At 40.9% G+C, this 14,006-nt stretch overlaps 1 long non-coding RNA gene across 1 annotated transcript; it reads right to left on the bottom strand.

Moving 5' to 3' along the window:
• Positions 1-1,018: 1,018 nt before the first annotated feature.
• LOC124156962 lies at positions 1,019-8,720 on the bottom strand. The gene is made up of 3 exons (XR_006864479.1): positions 8,445-8,720; positions 8,279-8,350; positions 1,019-2,626 (listed from the first exon to the last, which is right to left on the bottom strand). It is a non-coding gene; the product is annotated as an uncharacterized LOC124156962 (long non-coding RNA).
• Positions 8,721-14,006: the final 5,286 nt, after the last annotated feature.

The raw sequence follows: 14,006 nt of genomic DNA on the forward strand, positions 1-14,006 counted from the left end.
TAGAATACCTGTTTCAGTGAGCTCAGTTTCAAGAACCTTTTGCAAGGAATAATTATTAATTAGCCCAACATATGGAAAACTTATAGCAGATTGAAATTGTGACGGAAAAAAACAGAGAAGTACAGACTGATACAAAATAAAATAATTTTCCTTGAGAAAATATGGACGGATGTAATTCATGTACGGTTGTTTGAGGTACCTATAATTAGTATATCCCGAAATAATGAGAAAAAGCCAGTAGCACAGCGAAAAACAGAAATATAAATCGTGATGCAAAAAGCGCTTCAGGAAAACAAAGTAAAGCATAAACATTAGAATAGAATATATTGGACACGTAAGCTATTGAAAAGAAGCTAAAATATTCCACTTAATTATTTTCTTCAAAAATTTTCAATTATAAATGACACACTAACAACGTCTCGCCTCAAATTACATGATTAATTTCATTCATTTGCGGGGGACCAAAAGGGTTCTCTAATATCCATTGATGTACAAGCTCTAGGATCGATTATCTCTGGCAGAAGAGCCTCCTTGTAGAAAATAAAACAATTTTTGTTCCATTTTCTCCGACCAAAATTCGTCATCCCGTAAAATTCTGGTATAGCGGCAATCTTGCCTCGTCCATACCACGAATTCACAGAATGGCGCACCTGTGGCATGCAATTGACCTTGCACCTGATAATGGTAATTATGAATTTTTTTTAACTGAGAGTTTTTGTCAAGACAAAAGCACTTAATAGTTTTTGCTGCATCTTCCAATGTTAAATTTTCCGCCGACTAGGTACATTTCAATTCAATAATGCCACCGTCATCGGTTATGCCATCCGGAGAAGCGGCAAGGAAACATTGATTTAGGTCAATGAATAATCCCGATGGCGATACTCGACGTCCTGAGATTTGCTCGTACTTCCTTATCGCTTCCTTTTCGTGCATCTTCCCATACTGAGTCGCTTCATTGGTGAACTTAGTGCTGTACAGAAGGCGTTTCACAATCGGGACCCATTTACTTGTCGTGCGCCTTTAGCAGATAATACCGAAGTTGGACGACGATAGGCGATTCTTCCTCTTCCCACCATCTTTCCTGCTCCGATTGACCCTGAGTTTCTTTCTCCAGTCTATTTCTTGAAGCTGGATTAACTTCCAATGATTTCATTAGTGCGGCCGCTTCTCTCTGCAATTCTTCGTTGTCCATGTCCACATTTCACCATAATCAGCTCCATCATTCTTCTTTGAGAGATTTTTTTTGTTTATAAACGCCTTTCTTGGCTAAACACCTCTGCACTGCTTGTACACGCCGAAGTCTTCGCTGGTAAGTAAATTTAAACACCTTGTGGGGACTTTTTCCACTGAGAACTTACCAAGCTGAATACCTCCACATAGGCCAACCTGGAAATCGAGACCAGAACCATAAGCCCTGTGTTGGTATGACCCCCTTTTTCTCCTGTTCACTTGTTTACCACCGGAAAATTTGGCCACGAGTGACATAAAATTATCCGCATGATTACTAGTGTCGTTGGTAATTAACTGCCCTGATTTGCGCACAAGCGGCTTCAAAGCCAACTCAATTTTTTCTAGGCCAGCATTTTCTTCGGCACTGAAAGTCTTCAGGTGCCTGTCAGCAGCTTCGCAAAAGTAATCCCGGCATTGTGCGTGACTCCCAAACACATGCTTAGGTCCATTTTTCAAGTCATTAATTAAGGATTCAACGCTATTTCCTGTTGTAGAATTATGCGCAATGGCTCCGCGAGCTGCTTTTTTTAATCGCAGAATTTTTTGTCTCGTTAAAATGGCTTTTAAATCGGGCCCTTCGTCAACAATTTTAAATAAAGCTTTGGTGTAGCACTTCACAGCATGATTAGCGCATTCCATTTTTTTTGACATGTCTACCTTATGGAACTAATTTCCTCACTTTTTTCATTACAGTGGAGTCGCCATCTCCAATAAGGTAATGATACTCCAAACCATGCAGCTTCATGCTAGATCTAAATGCATTGACAACCTTATCGGCTTCCATAGCCCCCGAGGAGGAATTCCAATTTTTATAGCATTTCTCACGAGTAGTCGATTCCCCTATTTTTTCTAAATAGGCGCACATGGAACAATATTTATTTCTAACATCCAAGTGAAGCAACCTTTTAGTGCGATGCCCAATCACACATTTATCAGCCTTACCTATCCTAATTTTTCTTCGCATTTTCCGAAGGTTGCCTTGTCTATACTACGCATTCCTATGGTAGAGAATGCCTCCTCTAAGTTGGCATGCCCTCCTCCTGTTGACATAAACCCCCAAACTGCACTGTCTGCAATTTTTAAGGAAGTATTTACGTTTTCCCCAATTTTCTCCTCAGTTTCCACATCTTGGTGGCTGGGTTCGCTAAATACTGTCCTTTTCAATTTACAAAAAAGACACTGAAAATCCAAGCGCCAAACAAGAGATTTTGTGGACGTAGACAATAGTCTGAAATATCCATTACTGCTTAGTAGGCACGTCGTTCGATGGAATTCAAGAGATCGAATTTCTCTCAAGAAATGCTGTCTGTCAACGATAAATCTCCCATTAATCAGGCTGATTGCTGAATCAAGACCCGGATTATGCACTTCTTCTGTACTTAAGTCCAATGAGTCCCTGAAATACAAAACAAATCCATATGCATTAAAGCAATAGTAGGTACTATATGCAGCAATAATAGCATATAAAGCAGCTTAGAAAATTATAAACTAAGGGTGTGCTGCAATTCCCAGATGGAATTATATCATTGAAATAACGTAATTAATTAACTTTGAGTTCAGCACGCCAAATGCTCAAAGCTACAGCGAACGTGAACGGATTCAAGGTATTTATTAACCTGGGGTAAAAGTATTCTTCTTCAGAAGGTGATGTATCCCGAGAGTATTCTGTCCATCGTGCAGCGAAACTATACGAATTTTCGTCTCAAATAACCTCTAGGGAAAAGCTTTCATTGAATCTGGCGCAAGACAATACTTCATAAAGGCGTCTTGGATGGGTTTGAACTAGTAGTGAATTGTACTTAATTGCCAAATTTTTAGCCATAATTAACAAGGCTAAAATATTATTTTCTAGCAGTGTCCCTTGTGCATGATTGTGTCCGCTAGAAACGAAGTCTTTATCACACAGAAAATAAGGATTCTTCATTGCGTTTAATTTGCATCAAACTTGCTAGCAAAAGCATACGATGTAATTTATTCATCCCAAATAAAATGTATTCATGTATGTCATCTAGCGTGTCAAAAGTATTGTGAAAATTATTTCCCTCTTTGCATTTCAACCTAACTCCGATCGTGTTGTCAAGTTGGACTAGCCATTACGTGGAACGAATCCTCATGACAAGACGCTCTGAGCCATTCATGTAACATGATCCCACACTCCGGAATATGAGCTGGAGTTTGGATCAGGTGTGTCGACTGCCTGACGCCAGTCCCCCTGCCCTCGCTATTTCCCCTCTCAGTTCGAGCGGCCGCTGCCGTTGCCAGCCCTAGTGCGCAGTGAGACTCACATGCCGGATAAATGGGAGGATATGTGGTCCGTGTGGTCGCGCAAGGCTCGTGCGAAGTGCGGTGTGTGTGTGTTAGGAAGATTGGTCTTTGTCTCTATAATTTGAAGCATACAACAGTGGGATGGACTAAAATAAAAATAAAAGATACTTAATTTGAGTGGAAGGAAATTTTATCTTTATCTTCTTATTTGACAGGCCAACCCGCGGAAAAACATAGATTTTCGCTAAATTGTCGTCTGCGCAGTTAAATTTGTCTCAAGATCAAATATGAGACTTTAAATGAAGAATATCAGACCTCAGCGGAGGCTACTTTGAACTTGGTACGCGAAAAATTAAGTTTTTCCTTCAATAATATAGGAAGCGTAGAACATAGAGAGAATTATCAACCAATCTATTTTCGTCCGCCCTATACACCTCCCAAATCCCGTCTATTCCAAAGCTTCACAAAAGGAAGTCCGAATACGATTACCATGCGTTATAGAAAATTAAGTATTACTCAGGACATAAATTTATTTTACGGATATTATTTCTAAAGAACTTTACGGAATATGAGCCTGTTTACCGTAAAGAAGTGGAATTCTAAGAATAATTCTAAGAACATCCTTTGGAACTTAGATATGGTACTTATTCTACAGCAACAAAGTCGATTTTCTTTGATTGGGGTATGTGATTTTGTAATGGAGAATGATTTCATAAGTATTAGAAAAATTCGTATTTAAACTATTACTCAAAGAAAAAATGTGAAATAACAGCTGTATACTTCATCTACATCTACATCTACATAATACCCTGCAAGCCGCCTAAAAGGCGTGTGGCAGGGGGTGTTAGGACACCAGCCGTTTACAGATATAAAAAAAAAAAAAAGAAGTGCTCTAACGAGGTTGGGACAAGCGTTTATTAAAGTCCTTTATTGTTCGGGGGAAAAACGAATTCCCATATCTATCCGTTCGGCAAAAAATCTCTCTTAATTTATCGCTTCTGTCGGACCTGGAAATATAGTGTGGCTCTAAGATTATGTTCTCTGTGTGGCTCTTAAAGATATCCATTCTTAATTGTTCAAGCAATCTAAGCCTAGCGCGCAGCCTCCGAGTCTCCAACGGCTCCCAGCCTAATTCGCTTAACATCTGGGTAACACTGTCTGTACGCCCGTAGCGGTTTTTGACGAAACGCGCAGCCTTCCTTTGTATCTTATTCAGTTCGCGGATTAAGTCTTTCTGCACTGGATCCCATACACTCGCTGCATATTCAAGGTGCGGTCGGACGAGAGCGAAATAGCACCTTTCTTTTACTTTCTCATCCGAAAATCTTCCCACAATACGCTTGACGAATCCTAATTTCTTCAGGGCTATGCCGCAAATATTCTTTATATGTGTTCCCCACGTGAGGTTCGAGGTTATCGTAACTCCCAGGTACTTCACTTCGTCTGTTGCCTTTATGTTAATGCCATCCACTGCATAAACATTGTTAGTGTTGGATGAATTCCGCAAGAAATGTACCGCCATGCATTTGCTCAGATTGAGTTCGAGTTCCCACTCTTGACTCCACAAATGAACGTTGTTTAAGTCCGATGATAGAATTTCAGAGTCAGAGTGATCACTAATTTCGCGATAGATGACAGCGTCGTCAGCAAATAAACGTATTTTACTATCGTCAGTAGTGTATACACTTTCGAAGTGGGCATTTAAAGTGTTAGCTTTGCCAATATTTTCGGTGACAAGTTTACCATCTTTATCAAATAACGAATCTACGGTTGAATGTTTTCCCTGAAGCTCTCTCGCATACGACCAAAAGGATTTCGGATTTTCTTCGAGTAATTCACCAAGTACTTTTTTCTTAAACTTTCGCATTGCAGTTCGCATTGATTTCTTGGTTATTGAGCGTTGAGCAGCGTAACTTTCTTTAGCTTCAAGTTCCTTCGATTTATTACGAGACGTGATGGACTTTCTGTACAAGTTGTATAGTTTTCTCTGTTTCCTAAGTTCTCTTCTGACATCGTTATTGTACCAGCGAGGTTCCTTATTATCACATTTCAGTTTTTGCGGAATATGTTCGTTGATTCCTTGGCGCAGAATTTCTAAGAAACGTGTCCATATTACATCTGTGCTTTGGTCCTTTGATGTAACAACGAATTTTTTGTAGGAGTCATTAAGCATCTCGCCAAATTTAGTGAAGTTACATTTATCGAATAGGTAAATATTGCGTTTTGGTTTTACGGCTGACACCACATCAACTTTTAACGTCGCAAAGATTACTCTGTGGTCGCTTATACCGTCAATAATATCGACTTGTTTTATCAACTTAGGATGGCTTACTGCTAAAAGGTCTAATAGCTTGTTTCCTCTCGTAGGTTTGTCAACTACTTGGGCGAGAGAGTGATTTGCAAGTATGTTGAGTAATACCTCGCTGATTTCTTTATTCCTTGAATTCGGTTTTACAGTGTAAGTATCCCAGTTTATGGATGGAAGATTAAAATCTCCCCCGATTACTATTACACCTTTACTGTCTCTTTGAGTAAATGCGGATATTTGATTTTCTAGAAGGTACATAATATCGACTTCGGACTTCGGCGGTCTATAAAAAGAGCAAACATGAATACTCCTTTTGTTTCGTTGTTTAATTGTACACCATACGCTTTCAATTTCGTTGTCAATTATTTCGTGGGCGGCGCTTTGTAAATGGGATTTAACTGCAATAAAAACTCCGCCACCTGTCCTATTGCGTCGATCGCATCTGTAAATTTTATATTCTGGAGGAAAAACTTCGCTGTCGCTTATATCTTCCGTAAGCCAGCTCTCTGTCCCCATAACCACGTCTGCGTCCTGAAAAATATGCTCGATTTCGGCGCGCTTGTTTTTTACACTACGGCAATTAACTACAACAAGGTTAATGTCATATTCTGTAGTTAGAGTTTCGGTTGGTTCTTTTCTAGGCTTTTGTATACTCAGCGGGAGAATTTTATTGGCAGTACTAATAATATTTGATATTTTTTCTTTCTCTGGAGCCCGCGTTTTGGGAATTATGACGCTATTGTCCGGCGTTAACGCTTCTAAGCTTACTTTCTTGTATATTTCGCATTGCGGATTTCCTCGGAGGCTACGTTCAATTAAATCTTTGCTAACCCCGCTAGATGACCTACCCTCTAGTCTAAAAAATACCTACAGTGCTCAAAAATCCTACGAGCCACCCGTTCCGACGCCTCTTTGGAATAATGCACCCCAGACGAATTGAGGGGAGCCCGGCACGATCTAAGCACCGGCCGAAGATCCACGAACTCTGCTCCAATGCTCACACAGAGTTCCCACAGCCTCTTGTTGATCCAGGAAATCCTGTCCCAAACTCGAGGGCCGCAGTCCGTCCGTGGAACAATGCTACAGATGGACAGTCGCATATCAACACCAGTGCCCCTCCGAACGCGTTCCACTTCCGAGCTTAGATCCCTGAAGGAATTTAAGATCTCATCAGCTCTGCGTTCGGAGGCATCATTAGTGCCGACATGGGCCACCACCCGCAGTCTAGAACAGCCCGTGTCCTTCACCGCTGCTTTTACCGCCGCCGTAGTGTGGGATACAAGACCTCCTGGTATACACCAGGAAGAGACCCGTTGGTCCGCTCCGTCTCTCCTTGCCCTCTTCTCCAACTGGGGGAAAATCCGCCGGACGTTGGAACTCCCTAACAGAACAATCCCCGCCCTCCCTCCCCGGCTGCCTCTCGAAGCTGCATCCCTCGCGACAGGGGGTTCCTTCACGACCTCGCCAATTAGCTCCCCGGAATTGTCCTCCGACAAGACCGCGAAGCTGTTGTGAACGGGGATGGGGTTAGCCTTCGCTTCCCCCACTCCCCGACTTGGCCGTGCCACCGCCCCCCGCCCTTGGGGTACAGCCACCCACTCGGGCCTCAGGCTATGAGTAATCCCCCGACCCGAAGACTGCACCGTCCTCTCCAAGGTCTCCGCGCAGGCTACCGCCCCCGAGCTTGCTCGAGACTCCACCTTGGAATTGCTCGGACCCGTAGAGGGGACGCTACGATCCCCGGACCGTGGGATTTCCACAAAACCCGTTACCCGGGCGTGTATTTCTGCCACCAATTTCTCGAGTTCGGTGACGCGTGCCTCAAGAAGGTCGCTTTTCGCCTTACTCTTGATCTTGGTGACGGAAGATCGGCCAGCCATACTACTCTAGGGGCTTTATCGGCTTAAAAAAAAACGCTATGAAATTACAGAAATCGATAATAATGATACAAATATTGCGTAAGAGGAAGTTAGTTTTCTAAACGAGTTAGTTAAGACAGGTAATAATGATGAAGAACAAGGGTGAATGATAGAGCTCGCACACAAATGAAGGATCAAGTAACTTTTAGGAATTAACACTAATACCTTAAATCTATCAATAAGTCCTAATAGTATTATAACTAGGCAATCTTTACAAACAATTGAGGCAACTTGAAATAAGGAAGAGAGAAGAGAAATTAAAAGCAAGTAAGTTGGTCAGCGACTACTTATCCGTTTCCCCGTCGCGTGGCAGGCACAGCAGCAGCTACAGGACCAGGCGGCTTCACAATACTACTTCACTATTACACTTTTACTACTCTTACTACTTCGCAAAATATGAATAGCAGAAGTACACACTAAAATCACTACACTAAGAAAAACGGAAGTAACGGCGTGAAAGCCCAAAGTGATCGCTGTCGGTCAGTGAAGAACCGGTTTCAGGAGCGCACGGCAAACACAACCTCACTCTACGAGAGCTGGTCGAGTTGATACTTACATTAAGCCTTCAGAATTCAAATGATGAGTTGGGTCTAAATATTATGGATTATCTACAGTGGTACTTAATTTCCTGAAAAGTCGGTGGATAAACGTTAATAAATATTAAAAATTGGCTACAAATAGATAATAATATATGCATTGTATTGCCATATCTGAATACTCACTTCACTCGCCACTTCCTGATACTTTATGCTGACCTCTTCTTCCTCTTTGCCGACAGGAATAAGGCTCCCTTTTTGCTGCGTCGATAGTCCCTCTTAGAATTAGTAGTTTCCATCGATAAGCTTTCTTGTTTGACTCAGGCAAAACCAAAATTCAACAATGAAAAAAATTAGCGTCGCATGGGCACGATCGAAGAAAGTGCGACCAGAATCCCCAGCCGAAGAAATCGAAACTCGATAACTCTCTCGGAGTTGTCTAGAAGTGACAAGATCACACGACTGCAAGATACTACTTCTTATCCTGTGCGCTCCTGAGTCGTTCGTTACCTCCCTTTAAGTCCATCAAGCAGCTCAAAGCTTCGAAGAAAGAGGGAGGACGCTCCTTCCCCTACCCGACCCCTCCCCCTGCCGTGCTACCGCTGCCTCCCCTTCCTCTTGCCGAGCGATCAAGTCCTTCTAGTACCCTCACCTCGCCGCAAGCGACGCCCTACGACGGCTCCTGTTTTAGTCATTATTATTCGGCAATTTATGACTTAATGCATGTGTATTTCTTGGTTTTAAAACTCATAATTGACTATTAACGTAGCTGGGTATTTCCCGTTGTGATTGGTTTTTGCTTAACACAATGCGTTCACTTAATTCCTACGTGTTAAAATTGCAATTTCCACTTTATGTAAATTTGGATAAGCTAGGGAGAACATATACATTAACTTTTATGCAATGGCGAAAATTTCACTCCGATATTTTCATTATCACCGCTTAAATTAGAAAACGCGTTTACCGGGCAATCACCTTTCGCCTTAATTACGAACCACCCGAATCTTATACCGAGTGCATAGGGTGGATTCCCACCCCTTGGGTCCGGGGCCATACCTCCATACAAGGCAGTGATCTTTTTCACTGAAGTCCCGATATGTAATTGCGTGCTGCATGAAGACAGCTTTACATATTGGACTCCGTCTGTATGATGGGACGTTAAACTTTGATCCGTCTCCCACGATAAATTTCTTATTGCTGGTTACCTGAATGGGAAACTTGGTTAATGGGAAACCGGTCAAGCTAATCGTAAAATGGGTTTTGTTAAAAGAATATTAGGAAAGTGCGACGACAAAGTCATAGAAATTAGCTACTTTTCCCTTGTTAGACCACATTTAGAGTTCGCTGCCAGTGTTTGGGGCCCTCATGAAACAGGCTTAATAACAGAGTTATAACGCGTGCAAAGAAAAGCTGCCAGGTGTGTGAAAGGCCGTTACGATAGTCTTGTTAGTTTAACTGACCTCTTAGTTAAACTCAGATGGGAATCTCTGTTAGACCGTAGATTGAAAAGTAGATTAAACCTATTACGTAAGTTTGAGAGCAGTGTCTTTTCTGACGAAGTTAACCATATCTTACGGACGCCAACATACTACGGACGATCAGATCATATAAACAAAATAAGAAAGATAGATTACAGAACAGATTGATTAAGGATGTCTTTTTTTCCACGATCAATCAGAGATAATAACGGCAGCGATAAAACTCATAAATAGATTAAATAACTTGTAGTGTAGCTCGCTAATCTAAGTAAAAATAAATGCATGATTCTTAATTTTAATATTATTTCTAACAGCTCATGGCAGTATAATTTGCTAGTATACGTGACGTTTTTTGTACTACATGGTGTGCATGTTGGAGTCCAATTGCATGCTGCATGCTAGAGATTGATCACCCCCTGCCAAACACCCTAGAGGTGGCTCGCGGGGTGTTGGCGCCATAGGAAGTCCTATGCTGTAATCACCACTCGCCTGATTGTTGTTTAGTGGGCGCCCGTGTGGGCGAGAGTCTAATTCTTTTAAGTATTGTTTTCGTGTTTGTTGGCCGTTGGATATAATGCCTATACCTATCCGTTAGGCAATATATCTCTTAATTAGTCCTTTTAGTGGGAAATAGAAGCATAGGAAAATTCAAAGATGATTGCAGGATTTCTTTTCAGGGACTCCACCGAGTCTGGTTATCAATGGCCGATGCCTCGATGCTCGACTCGCACGTTCGGTGGTGAACCCGATCAGAATTCTCATTATCAGTGGACCGGGAAAGTTTGCGATCATGTCTCTTACAAGATAATGCTCTCCACGTCACTCTTAGAATTATTATTCTCTATAGGGTGGTTTCCTATCAGTTTTTTTGCCTAAATCGAAAGATTATAATTCCTGGAGTAGGTATTTAACGCATTTGGATTTTTAAATGACGATATCTAATGTTCGCGATCAAACGAAAATTGAAAATTTTCATGCGCGCGACAACACGACGGCTAAGTAGGAATGATGGGAAAAGTTCGTGTGACGTATTTCTGGATCCCGATGCCGCCCTGTGAGGTGACCTTGAGGAGAGGCTTCAGCGCTGATACGACGAAGGCTGCCAGCAGGTAGCAGAGTACCCAGCTAGCAGGTAGCGCTTGGCTTAATTAAGGACTATTAATACCCTATCAAACGAAGGAAACTTTCCAACCTTAGCCAGTTTTAATAGGTGATTATTAAGACATGTTTCCCTGAGCTCTGTGCCTCCTGCATGCATTGGTTTGCAATCTGCATCTCCAATCCAATCCAATCCAGAGTCCAATCTCGGACGCCGCCCCTCCCAAATATTTGAAAAAGTAAAAAAAATAAATATCCATTAATTTGTAGTTATGCATCTAATAAATCAAAGCGTTTTTTCAGTCCCATACATCGAAAAATTTGGAAAAACACGAAAAGAAATAGCGAGAGAAGTTCGTATTTGTAGCCGTGGGGCGCTGGCCAGAACGTTCCAATCCATCCCAATGCAGTTATATGGAAAATGGTAGTGGTGGGGGCCGCTGGTGCTATGACGCGTCTAACGTTGTGTCTTATGGAAGTCTTGGGACGTCGTCCGAAAATGCGCAGAGCGACGAGTGAGTTGACATCGCTGCGCAGGCCGGCGGGCGTATAATCTGGCGTCTACTTGGTGCTGCCACAGAAAAGGGACCTACGGAATCAGAATGGTCACTGTACTGGGTGTAGTTATACGATTTTAATTTTTAATTACTGGTAGGTATTGCTACAGTAAATAAATTATATTATTATGATTGCGTTTTTTGGTGTTTGAATTCCGGAACACATAAAATCCAACCAGTTAACCCTAGAACGACGGACTGGGTCCAATGGACCCAGGCCCGTCCAGTTGGTAGTTTTGAAAGTTTATAAATATGTCAAAAATGCACGAAACTGATTTTGACGCCGTGACTTTTCCTAAATGTATGTCCTCTAAAACATAGCAAGAAATAACGAAAATGGGCTCATTACATTTTATAGTATACTACAAAGTTACATAGTGGACGGACTGGGTCCATTGGACCCAGTCGACTATTTTCAATGCTATGGGTGATTCATTTCAACTTATAAGCAATTTTCTTATTTACTTTGTAGTTTTTGGAGATTCAATGCTTATGTAGTTATAAACAAAGTCGTAGGCGATACTAATAACCAATAAGTGGGCAATTTTTATGGATTTGTGTGAAGCCTTGCATATGCTCTTACAATGTCACATTTAGAGTGATACGGTCAGAAACATGTATCCACATCGTTTCGTAATGGGTAGTTTTTGCAAATTACTCTGGTTTGACGCATAGACAGTGTGAATTATCTACATTCAGTCCCATAATCTGTCAATTTAATATGTGAGACCGCCCATCTAGCGTCTGAGGTGCTTTGGTTGTGGTCAGTCAGAAGTTACGATCGCAAGCAGGAGTGGTCTTGCTGCCTGCCGACATTTGCTTTTATTCCAACTAGCTGACTGAAGACATTGAAGAATTTGAATTCCATAATTACATTTTGATACCGTACATGGTAAGAAAAACCTTTATGGGTTATATAAAAGAATATACTCGTTCATTCTAATGTACTACTTCAGTATTTACCACATTTACCAAATCGTTTACTCTTCCGATGGATTAGTTAGATGAAGTGGTGCATTGATTTTCATCTACCACTATATACAGCAATTTTATTATTCCTATCTTTACAGGATGCTTAGTGGTACCAAATTTTGTGTTGTGTGGTATCGATGTGACTGAATTCATAGAGTGACTATTGGTATACTGTGTAGCTGAGGAGCTAAGAAATCGGCGTCGCCTTTTGGATATTACAGTCAAAATAACTATCAAGATATTTTTGAGGCAATAATAAAAAAAACATTGTTTATAATAATTCTAAAAATTAGCTTTTCTAGTAAAATAATTGAGCTCTATAATATGAGACAGTGCTTGGCTAATTTTTACCTCAATTCACAACAAAGGACTAACACTAACAATGTTCCATTATTCCATTTATACCTAAATAAAGTTTGGAATGAAAAATTGTTAAATTTCATGATCACTTTATCCACAGGCTCGGTAATAGTGACACAAATTTGGAGTGCGTTCATCTAAAAATTGCAGAAGGACGTGTTCAGCACCTAAACATACAGCGCTGACAGGAGGAGGGTAGTAGTGACTCCGGTGGACATGAAGCCTAAAATATTGAATGAGGATAGAGAAGAACTGACCCTTGGGCGATTTTTCTTCATCTTGCTGAGAAGATGATAGAATTACGAAAATGGGGAATTCCTATCTGGAGAAAATTTTTATTTCACGCAATCTGAAAGAGGTGTGATAAACAAAACCTCATGCCACTAAAATGGGTAGAATGCGAAGGCGTAATATTTTGCGTCAGATCCTGTGTGCCGTGCGGAATTTTTATTCTGTCTCCTACTTTTGCTAATTTTGCGTCCACCAACGACACTCAGTTTTTCAAGCTCTGTAGAATGAAGAAAATTACTCTGAAATAAATAAGATTGTGGGACTGCTAGTATTTATCTTTTTTACAAGTCAAAAATGAAAATGTTTCACAACTTTGGAGTAAACTAAACTGGCTACCAATATTCAACAGTATTATAGAGTCAAAATAATACTGCGGGTTATTCGATTTGATAATGCGACAGAAAAGCAGAGGCAGACTAAGTTGAAGACTATTAGAGAGATATTTGATGGGTGAAATGAATACTTGAAATATGCACACGTGCCAAGGTTCTGCATGACAGTTGACGAACAGTTATTGATGTTCCATGGGCGCTGTACCTTTAGAGAGTTTGTTTCATCAAAACCAGGAAAGTATGGAATTAAAATTTTAAATAAAATTAAAATTTTGGCTGCAAGTGGTAGTAGTGATTCATACAAGTGGAATATCCAAGTATACACAGGTAGAGACTCTAATATAAGTCAAGAGGTCAATCAAGGGAAAAGATTATTACAGGCATGGTTGAGGGACTAATCAGCCAGAAACATAAAATGTGAAAGTAGACCGCCTACTATTCAAAGGTTTAGCGATTGTAGAGATCATGAGGTAAAATAAACGAGGGATTCCACCCGAGCTCACGTCTATAAATGCCATACAGCCTACAGGGTTTCCCAACAAAGTGGTATCTCATAAATCTTATGAAATCCAAGAGAAAACCAAATATAGGAAGAATTTACATCGTGAAAAAGAAAATGTGACACAGTCCTTGATAACCTCAGCAACCTAGGAAAATAAT

The sequence above is a fragment of the Ischnura elegans genome, chromosome 4, assembly GCF_921293095.1.
Source record: "Ischnura elegans chromosome 4, ioIscEleg1.1, whole genome shotgun sequence".
Classification (NCBI taxonomy): Eukaryota; Metazoa; Arthropoda; class Insecta; order Odonata; family Coenagrionidae; genus Ischnura; species Ischnura elegans.